The sequence below is a fragment of the Fukomys damarensis genome, unplaced genomic scaffold (assembly GCF_012274545.1).
Source record: "Fukomys damarensis isolate Sample0158 unplaced genomic scaffold, DMR_v1.0_HiC HiC_scaffold_8, whole genome shotgun sequence".
NCBI classification, from domain to species: domain Eukaryota; kingdom Metazoa; phylum Chordata; class Mammalia; order Rodentia; family Bathyergidae; genus Fukomys; species Fukomys damarensis.
The window spans coordinates 27,143,937-27,163,829 of NW_022900920.1; the positions used below are offsets into that span (position 1 = coordinate 27,143,937).

The 19,893-nt window shown below is 40.9% G+C and overlaps 1 long non-coding RNA gene across 1 annotated transcript in view; it reads left to right on the top strand.

The window, feature by feature from the left end:
• Positions 1-19,893, top strand: part of LOC104863830 — a 29,454-nt gene that overhangs the window by 2,295 nt on the left and 7,266 nt on the right. Inside the window, exons 3-5 of the long non-coding RNA XR_780698.1 lie at positions 400-524; positions 1,616-3,246; positions 14,725-14,774. This is a non-coding gene — a long non-coding RNA (uncharacterized LOC104863830). The remainder of the gene's footprint in view (positions 1-399; positions 525-1,615; positions 3,247-14,724; positions 14,775-19,893) is intronic.

Consider the following 19,893-nt stretch of genomic DNA (forward strand, 5'->3'; position numbering starts at 1 on the left):
TTTCTTTTTTTGGTTTTTTGAGGCAGGGTCTCACTGTATAGTTGAGATTGACCAGGAATTCACTACGTAGCCCAGGCTGGTCTCTAACTCACAGTGATCCTCCAGTATCAGCCTCCTGAGTGCTGGGATTACAGGCATGCACCACCACATCCGGCCTCTGAACTGTGGATTTTTAAGAATAACTTTTGTCTTAAAGGAATTTCTAATTTTTAAAAGAATTGGGAAGATACAGAGGGACAGAGAGTTCTCCATCCTACGCTCAGTAGCTCCTGGTACCAACATTGCAAGTTGGTACAGTTTTCATGTTAAATGAAGCAATGTTTATAAGTTGTTATTAAAGCCCATACTGTATTATTTAGTTATCATTGACACTTACCCATTGCATCTTTTCTGTTCTAGGATTTCATTCAAGACACCAAGTCGCTTCTTGTTTCTGTATCTTCTTAAAGTGCTTGTGACAGTGCCAGTTTTCTTTGGTTCACATTTCTTCTGAGACATTGAATCTCTGGAAGAGTACTAATCAGGTATCAGTACTGATAAGGTGGCTCTCAATTAGGATTTACCTGATGTTTTCATGATTGTGGATTTATGGGTAGTGTGCAGAAGACATTAGAAGTAAAACCTGCTTTTAATGAATTACGATTGTTGACATTAATCTTGCTTGCCTTGCTGAGAAAATGTTTGTCAGTTTTCTCCTCTGTAACACTACCTGCCTCTCCCCATTCCAAATTATATTCTCTGTAAGGAAGTCTCTATGCACAGCCCACATTTAGGCAGTGGGGAGCTATGTTTTCTCTTGGAGGTACCGCTGAATCCTCCAGCACATAGGGTTCATTCTAACCTTCAGTTCTTGCTTATTTGTAACTTTATTCTCCTGACCTTGAAACACTGGCTTGTATTACCTACTATTTTTTTTTCCTGTCCTCCTATATATGTAGAGTGCTTTAAGAATTGCTAGCCCTTTCCCCTGTGATAAAATTACCAGTGAGGGTATAGTGTTTTAATCTTTGTCATGAGCTTATAGGAAACAGCCTACAATACTGTTTCCTAGAGTTACTTACATCTGTTCTTTCCCCTTCATCCCCTCCAGAGATTGAAGATTATATCAGATATGTAATGTAATTAAATCAGTCCATCACAATACGCAAACTTTCCTGAGGTTTTTCAATCTTCTGGTTGTCCTTCTAAAAATTTATGCTATGTGCGATGTTCTGATATATGATTTTGATAAATGACTTTAGTCAGGCAGCCAGCATCCATACTTTTGAAAACATTATCACCTACATTTCTTCTCTGCTGCTACTTTGCAGTCAGGTCCTTTTCTTGGCTTCAACACTTGGCAACTGCTGGTCAGTTTTCATCTCATTGACTTTCCTTTCTGTAATGTCATGTAAATACAACGAAGAAACATGTGCTCTTTTTGGTCTGACTTCTTTTCCTTAGCAAAACACTTGTGGTCTATCTATGCTATTGCCTGAACAAATAATTTATTCCCTTTAGCTGAGCATTATCCCATCCTGTGAATATACTACAATTAGTTTATCCATTAATCTGCTGGAGGACAGTTTGTCCTTAGGTCAAATATAATCGCTTTCATTGTCTTCCTTCCCATCAGAGGCAAAGTGCTTAAGCAGAAGGTCCAAAGAAGTGCTGAGCCTTTCAAATAAATCCACGTACCTCTCCTGAAACAGAAGATTCCTTGTTTAAAATGCAGATGCTCACTGGGGGAGTAGAAGAAGCTACATCTAACTTGGCCTCCAAGGCATAGTGGACCCCTGAGTGTTCCCTAGGAGCTACAGAAGCAAACATGGTTTGAAGAAGCTTCTCCTTCAACTGTTACTGCGCCACTGATTCTACTGCAGCTTGACCCCTCCAGGCTAACAGTTGCAATCAAAGAAGGGAAAAAGCATGCTCTTTGCAATGGGGGCGGCAGCCTTCGAAAGAAAGGAGCTCTACCTCTCTTTCAGTTCTCAAACAGGAGTCATAGGAAAGTGTGCTTCCCTTTGGGGTAGGGGGGTGGGCTTCTTGGGAACAGGGGGTTCTGTATTTTGAACTAAATCCAGGCTACCAGAGGCAAGAAAAGAGAGTAAGGGAATGGAGGGAACGGAGGACAGGAAATGTGCCTGTAATTTTAGCAGGCATATGAAAATCCTGAAGTTTTCCCCATTCATTGTAAACTCTTACACTTTAATTCCAGAGTGTTATCGTTTTTGGATTCTGTCTAGTTTTTAAAATCCTCTCAAAAAATTGCCACAACTGTGATGTCAGGAGTCCTCACTACAATCCAGAGAGATGAAACTGTTTTCATTACTTTTCTTTGAAAATACGATACGCATAGTGAGGAAGTGACAAAGCTCGATTTCTTGCCTCCCAGGTAGGCCTGTGTGATCTTTCACTAGGTCAGGGGCTAGAAAATTAATGCTCTAAGCCAAATCTGGCCCACAGCTTATATTTGTAAGTAAAGTTTTATTTGAACACATCCACATCCAGTTCATGCTCCTTCAGCACTCCAAAAGGAGAGCTGAGCAATCCCAGAAGGGACCATTTCATGGTCCACAGAGCTAAAACAGTGACTAAAGGGCCCCTAAAAAAAGTTTTTCGATCCTTACTCTACACCCGCTTACTCCCCTGTGGATCATTAGCCCCTCCTCTGGCCTTTTGATCCAGAGGTCCACCTCTGGTTCTGACCCAAGTGTGGCTGGAGGCACAGTAACTGGCTCTGCTACATCAACTTTTTGTTTTCAGTTTCTGCTACATCAGCTTCAGAAACTGTCATGACCCCCATATGTCCTCTATGGAGTGTCTCATTTCTAAACTTGTCTTTCCGTTTCTTGAGCCTCAGTTTAGGAGTTGAGCCAGGCACTCACTGCAATTAAGTGACAGTTTGTTCTATTCGCATTTCATTTCTCCAGTAAAGAATTATGGCTCTTAAAATATACTTAATGTTTAGCCATATTTATAATTTATGATTTCACATATCTGAATCCCTATTCCTGTCTCCCTCCCTCCCTCTCACCCTCCCATCTCTCTGTCCCTCTTTCTAGACCAAGGTCTAGCACACCACTCCACCCCAAACTGTCTACCCCATCACAGCTGCTAGTCTTCCTCACAATTTTATTGTGTCTCTCACAGATTCACATGATTTATCTTCAGGGATCTCGGTACTCTTCCTCATTGAGAGACCAGAGAAAAGGAGGCCACTGAGGGAACTGGAAAACAGGGTGAAAAAGAGAGGAGTAGAAACAGGTAGGTGGGGGTGGGAGGGTAGCTCCTGATTTATACTCCAACTGTGATATCTGAAGTTCCCCCCAGACCACTAGGTCCAATTCCTGCCCCGCAACACTGCCTGACAGCAGACACTAAATGAGTACACCCTGAAAAATGAGTACATTTAAGCAGTCATGCTTTGCTGTAGATTGGGAAGCTCAAGTGTAGCCTTCCCCTACTGATTTCTAAATGCAGTTTAACCACTCCAGGCGCTTAGAACCATTGTATCTGCAAGTATGTCTTTCCCTCAGAGAGCGCCTCAGGCTGCAACTTCAAACTACTCTCAACAGAGGGGAAATTCTGAGCTCTGCAGAGAAGAGATACTTCAAAAACACCAGCAAAACATTTTTTATGTAATAAGATATTTCTTTTCAAATATCTTGCTGTTTAAGGGGGCCAGTCTTTCCTGGAAGCCAAGAGTCCAGTTAAAAATTTAACTGAGACCTAGAATAGCAAAAGCAATTCTAAGCAACCAAGGTAAGGCAGGGGTCATCACAATTATGCTACAAAGCTACCATGACAGAAACAGCAAGATACTGGCAAAAACACACACAAAACAACCCAAAACCTTCAAAACAAACAAAATAAACCAACGTGAGGATCAGTGGAATATATGAGAAGATGCAGAAACAACTCCAAACACACGCAGCCACCTCATCTTTGACAAAGGGGCCAAACACCTTCGCTGGAAGAAAGATAATCTCCTTAATAAATGGTTCTGGAAAAATTGGCTTTCCACATGTGAAAGATTAAAACTAGATCTATATCTCTCCCCATGCACTAAACTAAAATCAAAATGGGTCAAGGATCTAAAGGTTAAAACAGAAACACTAAATCTGCTAGAAGACAGAATAAGTAGAACTGCTGAATACATAGGTGTAAGCAAAGACTTTGTGAACAAAACCCTGATTGCACAGGAAATAGTACACACCACCAACAGCTGGAATCTCCTCTTATTAAGAGGCTTTTTTACAGCAAAGGAAATCACCAACAGAGTGAAGAGACATCCTACAAAGTGGGTGAAAAATTTTTTTTCTGGCTGTTCCTCTGACAGGACTAGTACCTAGAATATTGGCTATATTCATAGCAGTCCCTTATAATTTGGCCCATGTATTCTTAACTGTTTCTGTGGCTTTGTCTCCTCCAGACTCAAAGCTATATGGCTGCCAAGATGACAGTGCCTGGTGCTTATTAATGGCCGTTAGACAGACCCTCTCTAAAGTAACGCTTAACTGCTGGTCACAACTATGCCCCTCTTCAGCTGAAGTAGCCAGAACGCATCTTTGTCTTTTGCCTCCACCCCACACAGCAGTTAGGGGTACTTCTTCAGAGGGGAATATTGCAGATAGGAAAGTTAATTAGATATTTTGTAGGCAGTTAGCCCGGGTCAGCCCAGGAGGAGCCAACATGGAGGACAATCAAGACACATTCACTGAAGGCCAGAATTGTAAAAGGACAGAAACTATTACACCCTTGTGCTTCCTTCCCTTGGGGATAAATAGCAGTGATTGATATTCTAAATAGGTTTCAGTCATCTGGGTGGGGGGCCAAGGTCTTAACCCAGCCTCTCTAGGAAATGTCCCTGACACCCTCCCTTACTCTAAATCCTCGAATGCTTGTTACATGACTTGCTCCCCCATTTGACCCCCATGTAATCAATATTACCTGGGTGACTATACTTGTAATCTTACTGATTGTTCATGGTTTTGCCCCACCTGATGCCTACCTTATAATTTTCCATTGGGTCTTGCAGTTTTGTTCCACTTAGCACCTGCCTCACCACATGGCTTTGCCATATAAGACATCTTTGAGAAGCAGGGTGGATGGGCAACCCACTTTCTGATCCCCCTTCTGTCTCTCAGACAGAAGCTTTCTTTCCCTCAATAAATTTTTTGTATTCTTAAAAAAAATTTTTTTAATCAGACTCTCCAAATTTAAAGACCCAATCCAAAAATGGACATCTGAAATGAAGACACTTCTCAGATGAAGAAATACAAACAACAAATAAACATATGAAAAAATGCTTAACCTCAGAGATCATTTGAGAGTGCAAATTAAAACAATGCTGAGATTCCACCTCACTCCAGAAAGAATGGCAGTTATCAAGAAATCAAACAATAACATGCAGGTGGGGCTGTGGGGAAAAATGCTTCTCTGCTGTTGGTGAGAGTATAGATTGGTGAAGCCATTGTGGAAATCAGTGTGGTGATTTCTCAAAGAACTAAATCTAGAGCTATTCCTCTTCTTGGTATTTTCCCAAAAGAATTGAAAGTGTCATACCACAGTGATATGTGCGCACCTATGTTTACATTGGCCCAGTTCCTAATAGCTGGATCTTGGAAATGTAGCTAGGCTCTGGAATATTGCCTCCTTGACAGGTGGTGAGATAGAGAGTTTTAATATTTGCAGGAAAAGTTTGAGTCAAGATGAACAGTTATAATCCCTGAGTGTACAATAAGCCCCAACTTACGAATATTTGAGTTGCAGACTTTCACAGATATGAGGGGGCCTCACATTATATTCATAGAGGGGATGAATCCCAAAAGTAGCTCACATGTCTGCTAGACATCATCACTGCTGTGCTACTGTGTGCTTTGTTGTGTAGTACAGTAGTATAGAGTAGTGCAGTACAGTCAGGGTCTTAACGCTACTTTTGTGTGTTTGGATTTTTTATGCTTCACACTGTATTATTTGTGTCAAAGGTATATAAAACTTGGTTTATCAGACTTAATGAATGAATCTGACTTACACATGTTCTCTCAGAATGGAATTCATTTGTAAGTCAGGGACTCACTGTATGTCAAATTGTTACTGAGCAAAGAACAGTCGATATTATTCTCCCCAAGGACATGTTTCATATTGAGATTTTGGCATGGTTTTTGTATGAAAAGATCCTGTAACAGTTTGACTGACTGACTGTGATCTTTCTCTCCTCTCAAGTTGCAAATGGTCCTAATGAGGCATCAAGGTATGATGTTGGAATTGAGACCAGTAGCCCTAGGGAAGGATGAAATCCCCTCCCTGGTTCCTAGACTTCAACTCACATAGGGATTGCCAACCCTAGGGGGTAAAAATGAGAGTTGGGGAGGGTGACAGTGGGTTGGCAGAGGTGGGAAATGTGGCAGTATCAGAACTTTTCAATCTTTGAGGCTCTATCACTGGGCATTTTCTCTTCATGAAAACTGTTTGCAGAATAAGTATTTAAGAAAAGTTGTAAGAAACCATTCACTAAAATTAATGAACAAATTTACTATCTCTGCTTTTTAAATTGAAATCTCAAGGCAGTAGCATCCATTTCTCACCGGCTGGTATTTACATGGTCCATTATATAGTTCTATAATTTTGAATTGATATTTTACTTTACCTTTGTGTGGCTAAAATCATATTTCTCTCAGATCTTTGTTGACTGAGAGATGCAATTGATTACTCATTTCTGATATATACTTTGCTCAGAGAGAAAGAAAATAAAATGTTTCAATTTTGATGGACATCAATATGAGCAGTTAGGGGAGCTATAAATAATATAGGTAGTCTTTGCTAGAAAGTACCAAGTTCTCAAACAAAATGGCATATCCACAATCTGAGCTAGCAAGAAGAGAATGTGTTCCATGGCAGTCACACAAAAGAATAGAGTCTATAAATTAACTAAGTAAAATACAATAAATGCATTTGAAAAACAATGCACTAGATTTTTTTTTTGCAGTTACTGTACCTTTACTACAGGTTTACTGGCTATTTTAATATGCTAATGTGAATTACTATTCACTAAATTATCTTTCTAAGCCATCCTACAGGCTGACTAGCCCATGAAAGTCATTAGAAATCACATGTCTAGAAGGCTTTTTTTCTTATTTTATGTTCAAATCATGGGGTCCAATCGTTGTAGTTTGAAGGTGACATCAGCTTTCAGTAGATTACACATAGCCTTGAGATGAGCCGAGGAATGCTGACCGGGCAACTGTCATTCTCTGCTTCTTTTCCAACCTCTTTGCGAACTGACCATCATGATCTTAAAGAAATATGGTTGATTTTGTTACTTTTGGCCACATATTCAATTTCCAAGCTTCCTTCACCAAATTAGGGGTGCACAAGGGACCCCATTCTGAACAATGAGATATGAGACGTGTCAGGAGGGGTGATTTCTAGCAGATGGTAGATATAAAGGGAGACCTCCTGTGTGCCATCTCTGCCCTTGCTTGTCTTGGTATCTATGGTGTCCTGAGAGGTGTCATCCTGAAAGGGTAAAAAAGCCTACATAAAGGGTATTAGTTTGTGGGCTCTGATTATCTTGTTGGGTTACTGTTCTTTCTGGAACCGCATCCCTCCAGATGACCAGACAGAGCAAAATTATTGAGTGAGTAAAAAGGGAAGTATCTTTTATGGCCCACAGAAAAAAAGAAAATTCTTTTGATCTTTTCATTCACATACTTTTTTATAAATCAGGGAAGCAGAATTTGTTGGGCTTAATGGTCCCAGAAAAGGCCAATGAGGCTCACAGATCTATATGTATAATAACAAGTGGACTTCGTCGAGACATTAAGAGAAGGGGAAATAAAGCACCGTGATGCCTGAGAAGAGGAAAAATATAAGAAAAACAATCTTGCATTTTGATTCTATGATTGACAAGACTGGTGACAAGACTAAGCACTTTACATCACTGAAAGCCAGTGTCTGCAGTGTCATGTAAGACACTTGGCATGCAGCAGACCTGATGACTTTCCTTGATTTACATCCTAGGGAGCAGTCATCTCTCTGGTACTAAAAATCCTCAAGCAAGGAGATTATACACCTTCTAGATGAAGATGCTCCTCAACTTTTGGGCGGTCGGGGGATCAACTAGCAGCTTGTTACATACAAATTATTTAGTGTGAAATGAAAGAAAAGTACACCATATGACATTTTAATACATGCTGTACATGTACTTCTTCCCCAGTGGCTCTGTATTCTTGTCCTTGGTGAATGGAGAGGGGGTGCTATGTTGCTCATGCACATGGGCTCTGGAGTTTTATAATCTGGAATGGAATTTAGGCCTTATTACTTACATGTCACTTACATGACATTTTATTTGCTGTCTTGGACTTTGGTTTTCTCACCAGCAAAACTGGGATGATAAATATACCTGTTTCAATAGATAGTTGAGGATCTCACTTCAGAAGAATCCATAGAGATAACATATTCTTCATGCTTTTGCATGAATATTTTGTTCCTAATGCACTCCCTTCACTATAACCATGCTGATGTCATAAATCTTCCTTTTGACTCTGCATTGACTTTAGTTGCGAGTTTCCCTGAGTTGCCAATTCATTTCTGACAGATCATTAAACAAATATTTATTTAGCACCTTTCTATGTTTCTCATAGATTATTACAGCAATGGAACTGAGACATGCTTATGAATCTGGCTTTCATCTTGCCTAATTTAGAATCTCTTCACCTGACTTCATTCTTGCGGGTAGCAGAGTCCATAGTGTCAGGACCATGGAGAGTCTCCTAGGTGAGCTTTTGAGGCGAGGATAGGGTTATAGGCACATTACTAGACAGGCTGCCCCTTTCTAGCAGGTTTTTCAGGATGTTTACTGAAAAATGTCATCTGCTAAGGAGGTGAATGGTACTGAATCCTAGTGGAATGGGGGCCTTTAATTTGTGGGAAGTTTTTGTTTGTGTGAAGGTTTTTTTGCTTGCTTAATGAAAGAGGCCTGCTTTCCAAGGTTAAATACTTGCAGGGTTTTTTCTTCTCACATTTAAGTCCTACCTCTCTTCTGCCCATGAGTCTTCATCCTTCAAACCTAACAATTTTCTTTCATTTACTATCTATTCTCTTTTCATTACTGTGTAATGAATGCCTCAAAGCTTGCATTGAGAGTTTTATGTAGTACTAGTCTAATTGTACTAATGAATCCTGTCTTTGTTTCTGAGAGCCCCACAATGACTACAGGGAGTTTATATGTAAATTAAGAAATCACTCCATTTTCTTAATTTCATAACGATGTATCTGAGAGCAACAAGTGGCAGCTGAAAGAGAGTTGTGCTGGGAATGGAGTTTCCCCTCTCTGGCTTCCATAGGTTAATCAAGGGCTGTTGTCTCACAAGTCCATTCTGGTGAGGCATTTCCCTCCTCAGGGAAGAGGAAGAGTGCGGACCTTTCCTGCAGAGATAAATTAATTGAATAATCTTTCCTTCCAAGCTGTGATTTAAATAAAAGCACACATAAGCAAGATGCATTGAAACTTGCTGTGGAGAGTTTTAGCCCTTTAATTAGCACAGTCATCTTCAAACCTAGGTTTATATAATAATAAATAGAGGAGCTTTTAAAAATTGCCAATGTCTGGGTCTCAGCTCAGAATTTATAAGCTCAAAATTGGTAGAAATGGAGGTTTGATCAGTGTGGTTTAAGAAGCATCAAGGTGACTCTCTTTTATAGCCAAGTCCCGATCAACTCCCTGTGGTTCCACATGGGTCTATTTAGCTGCAGCACAGAGAAATTTAGGAGTGCAGATGGACCAAGGACATGTTTCTCAATCTCCTCCTTTCATATAAAGTCTCAAGAATATGCATCTGTTTCACAAGTGTGTCACTTGTGTGGACACATAAACATGCTCAGATATCTAAATATATGACCCCAGAAATAACTTCAGACTTACAGTCATATTCTAGGACAGCCACTGGATCAAGCACATAGATACACACAGTCATAGTCTTGGTATATAAGGTCACACACAGACATAGACACATACATAGCTTTACCTTGATATGGCTATGAGAGTACAGAGATACACAGAACAGATAAAGATGGACATAACAGATTCACATATAAGGATTATTGTATAGATACAATCCTAAGCACACAGGCTCACTTGCAGTAAATATATTCAAGGACTTACACCCAGAGAAACCTCCACAGAAGACATCCACGGGATAATTATTTATGATGCGTACTGGCAACATTTATATTTACAAAGAATTTCCACAAATCATTGTAAAGCAGGAAAGTTAACAAAAAGGCAGAACATATGAAAATGTCATTTAGGAAAAGAGGAAAAAGAAATGGGGATATGAAATACTTTTTTACCCCTTAAACTATTAGGGCTATCTAAAATAACCACACCATAAGATGCCATTACAATGTTTGTCAAATCCAAGCATTGTGAAGGATGTGAAAAATGGGAACAGATAGGGTGATAGTAGGGGAGTTGAAAAAAATCCTTTTAATTGCAAGTTGACAGTATTTTATGGAGGAGAATCTTCATTCTATTCCTTTGAACAAACTATGATGTGTGTATGTGTGTGTGTGTGTGTGTGTGTGTGTGTGTGTGTGTGTGCACATGTTCTATATAGTCTGTGGTTGTATATAGGATATATCATATATATTATACTTCCATATATTGATACTTATAATTCCCTATCATGCACATATGTACACAGAATTAAGTATGTACCCCTGGAATATGGCGGAAAACATTTCTGAGACATATCCATCCATGTGTTTGTTTACCTGTATATTTACATATATCCTAGAAAAAGTATTTACGTGAGGACCCATTTGTATGAATGATCAATGTAGCACTGAATGTTAAACCCAAAATAATAGGAGTAGCGTAAATGTTTTTGGCACAATAATAGCTAAATAATTGCTAGTTATATACATTCAAGGGGAAACCACACAAAAGGGAAAATTAATGATTTTAATTATATGATTCTCATTTAAGCCAAAATCTAAGTGGAAAAGAGAAATTGCAAGTGTACACATCTCAAATATGACAACATGTAGAACACAATAAGCCCATAAGAGGCTAGATCAGGCCAGTCTGTGCGGAGGAGGAGTTCTAGGCAAGAAAGGAGGGTGCCTGGAGCGGGCGGTCTGAAGGAGCCCTCTCTGCTGTCCTTAGCTGATCCAGCAGCCAGTGCTGCTGTCCTCTTGTCACAGCTGCCCCTGGGTGGGGGAGGGCAGCTTCCGTGGATTCCTGTGAAGGAAGCTACTCACTTGTGGTGACAGAACAACATCTGAAGAAGGATGAAGGCTGTGTCTGCTCTGGCAGGCGAAGGAAAAGAAGAGTCACCGACCACTTTTCGCTCTTGCTGAGCATGTTACCACGGCAACAGGTTCGGAAACTCACGGCCCATTCACCATCAGATGAACAAGCACTCCGTCTCGTTTGGGTGTTGCAGTGGTTCTCTAAACGGCTCTCCCTTTCTGCCATCTGCAGTCTGACTCCTTCACATCAGGTGAATCTCCTAACGATGCACTCCTCACCACGTAAATCCAGTTTTGTTGTATCTTTTGTATAAGGTCCAGATTCTGTTCCCGGGAACATCTGGCTCTGGCTTGCCTCCTGGTCTTGCCGTCTGCTCACTGCACACGTGTTTGCTGAGAGCCTGTGTTGTGCAGCCTTGTTGCCAGCCCTGGGGAGTGGAGGAGGGCAGAGGAGTGAGGGTGCTCTCCTCACACTGCTGTTGTGCCAGGGGCGTGCAGGCTACAGCACAAACAAGGGCGTGAATGGGACATAAGATAGAACAAGAGTGCCCCTGAGTAATGAGGGACATTAGGGCGATCAGAGAAGAGCCCTATGAAGAGGTGACATCTGAGATGGGACCAGAGAGAAGAGAAAGGGTAAGCAGAGGGTAGGATGTCTCGCTTGCTTTCTTCCTTACTTTCTGGCCCAAATGGTTGCTTCGCTTAGCTCTGCTCATCTACCTAAAACACTGTTATCTTAATCTCTACCCAGGGGAGCTCCTTGCTATTGACATGTTGCATCCTTGATGAATCCTTACCTGTTCCCCTCAGCCAAGCCATCTGTCTTACTTCCTGTAATGGCTTTAGCCTTCATAGTACAGTCTTCTCAATTTCAGTCCTGGCTCTCCAATTTACACATGACTGAAGCTCATTGGAATAAGGTCAAACACACAATGGGGCGATGTATTGGTTTTGGTAAGCAGGGGTAGACAGGGTCCAAGGGGTGACTGTCCTGCAATCTGTCAAACTGGGAGCTACTTTTTGAAGTTGCTTTCTGTTAGTCTTTGGTTCCTAAAAGCATTGCTCCAGAAATGCTGTTCTACCCTAGCAGCAGCTGAATCCAGCCTGCAATCCTTGTAGACTTGCAGAGCCTTCCTCACCGTCTCCTCTTACTACACAGCTGTCTGCGAGACACCAGCCTGAGTTGCCTGGCATCTGATCTTCAGAAGCCCAGGTCTACATGACCCTCCTCCAAATCCCACCATACCAGTACTGTGAAGCAAGCAACCTCTTTTCAGAAACTGCGCCTGACCAGTGTTCTTCTCTTTTTTATATTTCAAAGTATTGGTAATTCCAAATATTTCCCTTGATCCCTTAGAATAGGAGTGCTTCTTGTCTACCTGCAGTATACATGGGTGTCCCTTTTCTTTTGGAGCATTCAGTTTCCTCTCTGTAACTTTATACCTAGTGAGCAAGGCTGCATATTAGATTGGATCTGTTGAAATAACAGAAATGGTGGTTTCTGTCTCCAAACAGCTCCTCCCTAATCCAAAGGAACATTCTCATACATTCTCAAAAGTAGGGTCACTTCATGTGGAAAGAGAGTGTCATATCTTGTAAATTTCTAACCAAGTCCTAATACTGACTGTTTTCTATATTCTATATTCTATTGAGTAGTGAATTGAGTTCATTCATCCTAATAACTTACATTTGTCTGTCTCTGAAAGCATTGGGAAAAGAACATATTTTAATCAGTCTACATGAGGTTTGGTTTGAAACTCAAACCTGCCTTTCTAGACCTTCTATTTAATTTTCCTACCATCCTAATCTATTGAAGTATTTTTTTCCTCAATTTTTCTTGCTTATCTATTACATAACTACAGGATAAATACCCAGTTCTCATGTATGATATTCCATTTATCACTCTGGGGAATGTTTTTGCTCCCAATGTTAATGACACACACAACACACACAAAATCCTTCTAGGACAACAGTTTTTTTGTGTGTGTGCTGTAAAAAAAAATTAGTTGCAATATTTGCTGTTTGAAATGTTCAGCCTATTAGCATAGAAAAGAGAATCTATGTTAACAGAAAAAATAACTGTCTTTCTTATGGGATGGGAGAGGACCTTACATTCTCTTGTTTTAAAACAATACAAATATTTAACCTTATACTTTTCATTCCATCCCTAAACCAAAACATCACATTTGCTTCAACACTGTCCAATTTATGGCACTTTCTTTGCCCATGTTAACCATATATCCAGTGTTTCTCTACAGCTGGGGCCAGGATGAAAGCAGCAAGGCCAGCTCAGTGGGATTTGCAGTAGTTCCCCCTCCTTGCTGACATTGATGGAGGAGTCATGGTTAATTACTGGGCCAGCTCCTGTGTCTTTCTTTCAGGCACAAAATCTGAGTAGAGATGATTAGAAACTTTCAAAGTAGTGACAGGCTTAAGCCAATGTGAGTAACACATAACTAAGAGAAGACAGAAGTTGGGAGATAAAAGCTCATTTGGTCTTAAAAGCTGACTTAGAAAATATATCTATTTTTATGTTGTTTGTATTCTTAAAGAGATGGAATAGAGGAAAGCATGGACAGATTTTGAAGTCTGCTGCTATGCATGAGTGAGATTGAATATGAGAGAAGTTAAGAATGTTTGCTAAAAGCTGTGAATTGGATTCCCAACTGGTAGACACAAATAGGCATTGAAGAAAAGAAATAATTTTACTCAGTTACCTATGGCTGTCATCACGAGATTTTTACAGACTCGCATGAAAGGTTCCTTGCTTTGATACATTTTATGTTGTTAATTTCGTGTTTTTCTGATTGCTCCCATTCTCAACACAATGGATATGTCTGGAACACGAAGGCTAAGCCTCCCCTGTAGTGCCTGTGTCCATGACGATTGAAAAACGATTTTGTCATCATTACCCACCTATATATGGTCAGTTTCTGCAGCGCAGTGGTTATCATGTTCGCCTCACACATACATATGGATCACGTCTTGTCAGCCACCTCCTACGCCATGGTTTGTACACACCCAGCCTTTGATACTCACACACAGCAGAAATGAAAGGGCTCCATTCACACTTCTGCTATTTAAGAGAAAAGAGAGGTTTCCAGCTGTCCAGTAATTGGGCCCCAAGTCCTGTACCTTTAAAATACATTTAGTAAATATAATCAACCAAGAATGTTGTGGTACTCGGGCCTTTTCATTTTCTAGGAATCATTACACAGTCGGCACTCTAGAAGGCATCTCATCAGTCCATGCTCTTCCATTCTATTGTAAAAGGAGGCATCAGAGGCTGCAGGACGGACTTGGCTTTTAGCCAGTGACCTTGGGTCATCGTGCAGGCTCTCTGTGTCCCTTGGTTGAAGAACTGGGATCTTATCTATTTTCCTCATTTTTTTGCAGGTCCTGTTCCACCCTCACCTTACCCCATTTTCCCCAAAGTGCAAAAGATGGCCAGGACAAAAGTCAAACATCTTTTTTTGCTCTTTTTAGGAGGAAAGGAAACTGAAGTTACCAGAAGAAATGACTGCCGTGGAGATTAGGTATTCCTACGTATTTTTATTTTATTGTTTATTGTCCAGGAGAGAAGTACTTTATCTTGTCACTGGTTAATTTCTACTCATCAGGAATTTAGTTTATTTTTTTGTGGGGGAGTGATATGCTGGGAACCAAATCCAAGGCTTTATGTACAGGACTTGAGTGTGCCACCACTGAGCTGCAGCTTCTGGGAATTTTCTTTTCTTTTGTTTTATTTTATTGTTTGGTTTTTTGAGACAGGGTCTCACTATGTAGTTGAGACTCACCTGGAACTCACTGTGTAGCCCAGGCTGGTCTCAAACTCACAGCGATCCTCCTGCCGCAGCCTCCCGAGTGCTGGGATTACAGGCGTGCATCACCATGCCCGGCTGGGAATTTTCTTTTGTATAATGAACACTGTGCTGCCCACTGTGCTGGCTCTATAATTCAGAGCAACAGAAGAGACACAGTAGGGCACCTCTGTTGGGAGAGAGTGACATACTTAAGTGGCTGAGAGGGTCACTGAGTTGCTTGAGGGTAAGGCACTTGAAATAGCAGCACAGGTTGTTAATTTACTCACGTACAAACACATGAACACGCACATGCACGCGCACACTCATGGGAAGAGGGAAATGGAGAAAGGAGGGGGTTATAGGTGTCAGTAGCTACAGAGATACAGAGCAGTGTAAGGGCCGAAGTCAAACTGCTGTTAGATTGGCAGTATAATTTCCCCAGATTCCTTTAATTTCTTAAAAATTCACCATTGATCCGCAATGATCCTGGGTAGGCAGCAGGAGATCACTAAATCCATATTAAAATGAATAGAGTTTGGGTCAAAAATAAAGAAAAATTAAGATAAAATAATTTCCACCCTTACTCAGATTTTTAAGATTCTCCCATGGAGGTCACCTGGAGAGACATGGTGACAGCTTTGTTTAGGGTGATATCCAGAGGAGGAGTGATCAGATTAAGAGATGATTCTTTTTTTTTTTTTTTTTTTGGTACTGGGGATTGAACTCAGGACCTTGCACTTGCAAGGCAGGCCACCGAACCGCCGAGCTAAATCCCCAGCCCTAGGAGATGATTCTTGAAATAAATTTTAGCTCTTCAATTATGCTCCATGAAAGAGGGGGAGAAGAAATGACTTGTAGTATGCATCATTGCTCCACCCTCTGTGTGAATAAGCAATATCTCCTTCAACTCCTACTCCTTTATCAAAATTGCTCCTCTATTGGACCTTGAAATTGGACCATGTATCTTCATCATAATTTGTATGTTTGTGGGTTTTCTATGCATCCAAGTCCCGTGCATTAGAGCACAAACAGACACACAGATCTTACTGATGAAGCTTGGGTTTCCTCTGAGGCTTTGGTGGGGCTAAAGCCTGGATACTTTGGAGACCTCTTGTTTATCTGAGGACACCTAAGAGGGTGGCCTGTGCTCTTTCATAGTTTGAGGGGTCTATTTTCTAGTGCTTAAGACATTTTGGAAGCTGTAGTGGTGGGATTCATAGTGCCACTTGGAATTCGTCTTGAAACCGGCCCCTCCTCTTGAGCGCCCTCTCATTCAGAGTCTGACAGTGAGAAGTGGTATTCATTTTGTTCGCCAAAATACCTGGCTCCTGCATGTCTCTCTAAATTTTGCTTTTCTAATTCAAAGTTCTCTAGCATTCCTCTTAAACATTCAGTTGGCTAATTAAAAGAAATGAATGATCACTTTAAACATTTTGCTTTGAAATCTTGTTAACTAGACCCACTGGTTTATGGGGTATATTTTATACCTTTACATAAAAAACCAGTGATACTGCTTATTTTTCTGCCTTTACACAAAAGAACCCCCTGATGTCTGGCGTCCCACAACTTCAAGGTCACATTGATCCCTTGTTGCCCACTGCCAATCAGGTTCGGGACCACACTGTTTTCACTTATAGCCTCTGTAAGGTTCCTTTCCATTCTGCCCATTGTAGATTCCACAGTTCCTGTGACATATTTTAGGTTTTGTATCAGCGCTCACCCTGTCTGTTATGAGTACATCAACACCAAGAAATAGAGAATAATCGCAATCATTTTGCTCCTGAATATTAGGACCAACTGGACTCTAAGGGGCAGCTCTCCCAGAGCTCACCCTAGCATGGCTTCAGATGGTAGTGGGTGTGGAGTTCATCTCCATCCGCTGCCTTCTTCCGGCACATGTCTGGCTCCTGGTCTGGGACCCAAACAAGTTAGAAGCTGGAATAGCCGAGGAAGTACAGTATCTCTTCTGTATCCATCCATCCATCTCTGTTATCTCCATGTGCTGTTCCACATGGCAGCTTAAAGGTCGGTTGTCTTGTCCTTTGATGGAGAAAAACTCCAAGAATAACCATTACTAGAAGAACTGGGAAAAGTTTCTCAATCTTAGCTCTCTTGAGACATTAGTCATCAATTTTATTATCCAAGGCCATTCCAGAGGGCACTGTGACTTTAAGAAGAGGAGATATAAGCTCCAGCGTTTAATGCGAGAAATACCAAATAATTTGTGGCTACAAAAAAATCATCACAATAATCAAAAAGTAGCTTTAGCTAACTTTTTCTTCCAAGGAAATGGAAACTGTTTAAAATTGATCGCTGTGATACAATGTTTAATACTAAAACATACTTAAAATGTGTAATGATTGTAAAATAGGAGAATTCTCAAATATGTAATGCTATGTGAATATAATGGGTCATTGTATACCATTAAAACTTCAGTTTTGGGGCTCTGAGGTTTAGCTCAGTGGTGCTGCTACCTGCTTCTCAAGGCACAAGGTCCCAAGTTCAATTCCCGGTACCAAAAACAAAAACAAAAACACTTCTGGGCTCAGGATTTGGCTCAGTGGTTCTGTCATCTGACTCGCAAGCACAAGGGCCAGAGTCTGATCCCGGGTCCAAAAAAAAAAAAAAGTAATAAAAAACAAAAGTCTAGTTTTGAAAAACTTACTTATATGTGAAATTGCCCAGCTTATAATACATCCTGCGAGATAAATCAGGGTGGCAGGTTATGTAATAAAAGTACCATCTCACAGAAGGGAACAGAAAATAATGTGTTCCTATATGCATACAGTGAAAGAAGGGGGAAAAAGAAGGAAATACATAAACCACAGCCATCATTTCTAGGGTGTGAACTTATCAGTTAATATTTATTTCTACTTCTGTATTTCCAAATATAAGCAAAAATAAAACAGAGGTTCTGAATAATCTGTGTAAGGTTCAAAGTGCAGGTAAGTGGGTTTTCACTGGAATCTAACTGTGCAGCCCTATAGATTTGCTGTAACGCTGCTGCTCCTGGAATGGGAAGGGCCGGGCTCTCAGTCGCTGTAGTTAGAGCGCTTGCTCTGTACCTTTCTGCAGCCCGGGCTCACGTGTGCACGCCTGCTGCCGCGCACCCGCTCTCCCTCCCCGGGCCATATGCAAAGCCCAGGAGTATTGTGTCTGTGCTTTAAGATGAATGTTTATATCCACGTCCCTTGGCCTTAGAGAGCAAGGACTTGCTGTCTTTAAGATGTTCCTTATCTGATGTATATATCTGGCGGACATGTTAACTGAACTCAGTGGACAATTTGTTTTCTTTTTTCTTTTTCTTTTTGCATCAACCTCCGCAATAGCTACGAGTTGCTTTCAATTTGCAATATTTTCTTGCTTGAGGGGCCTTGCTCTACCCACACCAACCTCATGCATGTACCTGTAGATGGAACCAGTCTTCATCTTTTCCTGGATGTGAGTCCAAAAAACTAGATACAATTCTCTTTTGTTTCAGGTACTTTAAAACAGTCTGGCAAGGTCAAAACATAGTTGAAAGGCTAATCAGAACTCAACCTGAAATTGAGAAGTCAGCAAGGTGTTTTCCATAAAGTCTAATATTCCACTATTGGGCCTCTGTTAACAGTTTTATTGTCAGGTGCTAATAAGTTTGGCAAGGGGGCAGTTTTCCATTGCTTTAACTGAATAAAGATGGGGATTAAAAAGTCTCAACTCTTTAGCCTCTACCAGTTTGTCACTTCAAGCCCTTTCATTGCTTTAAAAAATTGAAAGGCCCAGGGACTCAATGAAACCCACTAAGACCAGACAGACGCGGGTAAGCAGAATATTTTCAGAATCTCTGGGGCGGTTTCTGTTCCTCATTTCAGTTTGTCTTCCCTTTTCCTCTCCTTTTTGCTTTTTTTCCCAGAAAATTTCTATTTGCCCAGAGTCCCATCAGTTTTAGCCTTAACCTGGTTACAGCCCCAGAGCACCCCTAGAAATGAGATCCAGGGGGAAATTTAGGGAGGTCAGTTTTCCAAAGAGCACAGGTTTCTGAGTCACCGCTGAGACAACATGAAAACAACTAGCAGACGTGTGCGATTGTAGATTACTCTGCATTACCCGCTGCATTACCCGCTGGTCTTCACCTGATGTTAGGCCTTCTCTTATTTTCACACACCCAATATCAGGAGATGAGTTGTGTGAGCAGTATCATCTCCATTTTACAGAGGAGAAAGTTGAGGCTTGGAGGAATCCAGGGACTTTTCATCCCCCGTCTCCAGAAATCGTTTTGCACACACTGGCCCAAAGCTGTTGACGCACCACAGCCTGACTCCAACTTCCCGCTGCTGATTGGATGAAGTCTAGATTCTGGAGTGTGCCTCGGACATTTCCCTTGTTCTAACTATTCACACTCTTATAAGTATAATCTTGCCACTGATACTGTGGTACTTAGCCAGTATCATCTGTTAGTAATGCGTGGACCACTCACTATGATACATGTGCTTAGTGCTTTATATAGATGATCTTATGCAAGAGAAATATGAGGGGTGACTGCTTTTATGATCACCAGGTCACAAATATATTTTCACACACTCATTGTAGAAATATTTTTTTTTTTGAGTTTATTGGTACATTTAGGGATACAGTACAGTTACATTCATTGTTGGGATCATGTACCTTTACATGGCAAGTCTTGATTCTCATTTTTTTCCCCTTACCTCTGCCCTCCCTTCACCCCCTCCTCCCCTCCCCATCTACAAACACTTTATTTTCATCTTTTCATTCTCTCACATTTTTTTCTTTTCCCTTTTTGTTCTTCCCCTACGTATCACACCTTCCCTACACCTTTAGCTCCTTTCCTCCCATTTCTAAATGTCAGTAATCT